At 39.8% G+C, this 1,241-nt stretch overlaps 1 pseudogene; it reads right to left on the bottom strand.

Moving 5' to 3' along the window:
• The window catches only part of LOC107576075 (DNA-directed RNA polymerase III subunit RPC4-like), a 4,461-nt pseudogene extending 3,282 nt beyond the window's left edge, over nt 1-1,179 (bottom strand).
• Between the last annotated feature and the right edge of the window lie 62 nt (nt 1,180-1,241).

A 1,241-nucleotide genomic window follows, 5' to 3' on the forward strand; every position in this document is an offset into this window, starting at 1 on the left:
TGCAGTAATGATGATGGAAATTCAGCTTTGATCACAGGAATAAATTACATTTTAACATAAAACAGAAAAAATATATTTTAAATAGTAATACAATTTCACCATATACCTGTTTTAACTGTATTTTAATAATGATGAGAATAAGAGACTAAAACGTAAACTTAAACAAACGTTTGAACAGTAGTGTATGTACACCTGTGACTTAAAATCAGAATGAATTACCGTCAGTATTTTTGAGCATAATGTCACAGATTTTTGAACAATATTTGAATGTTACGTTGTTTGACAACTGTAAACAACATAAAGTAAGGCTAGTTAATTACAGTATATTATTAGCAGAAGAGCTGTTAATTGTTATTAGTTAAAGCAGGATACATAATCAATTATTATTAATCACTGGGGACATTTGTCTGTCGCTGCTGGAGCATAAAAGCAATAAGCTGTGTGCTACAGTGATTTTACTATGTTTAAAAGGTGTTGTTACGATTAGGCACAACACAAAGCATTACAGCTTTAATGTCATTTAGTGTAACATACTCTGGCTCGAATCACAGTCCTCGGCCAGACGATTTCTCAGATCCTCCTCTAAAGACCTGCTTTACCTTTCCTCTTGGCCATCATCTCTGCAGGTCCCTGCTCAAAGATAGAATGGGACTGGATGACCTCAGGGCGACCTCGGCCCCTCCCTCGGCCGTCCCGCTGCCGACCTCGATCCACATCCTTCTTATCCCGTCTCGTTCCTACATCAGCCTTTAATCTGCAGCCAAGTAAAACAAATAACTGCATCTTCACTTGCAAGTAACGTCGATGCCTTCATTATGTCAACAATGAATTATTGATGATATACTGAGAAATAAATGGTAAACAGACACCAGTTCTAAAAAAGTCTGTCACTTACTCCTCTTTTGATTTTCGACCAATAATATTGGGCGTGAAGGTTTTCTGCAGGACAAATGATAAAAAGACACTTTAAAATGCAGCATAATGCATCTGAAATGTCTTGTATGGCTATAATGTATGGCTTACCTTTCTGACTCCTCCTAACGTGAGGTCTCTGGAGCGCATTGTGGAGAGGCGTCCCGGGGAGATTGAAGCAGGCAGCCGTCGGCCCATCGGTAACCCTCTGGAACCCCCTACATGCGGCGTCCGTGGAGGACCACTGGGGTCACCAGAGCTCTCCATCCTCACTAACAACAACAACAACAACAAAAGATGTTACCTCAAATGTCATGCTGACATGCAAA

Source organism: Sinocyclocheilus grahami, unplaced genomic scaffold (genome assembly GCF_001515645.1).
Source record: "Sinocyclocheilus grahami isolate Dianchi unplaced genomic scaffold, SAMN03320097.WGS_v1.1 scaffold3181.1, whole genome shotgun sequence".
NCBI classification, from domain to species: Eukaryota; Metazoa; Chordata; class Actinopteri; order Cypriniformes; family Cyprinidae; genus Sinocyclocheilus; species Sinocyclocheilus grahami.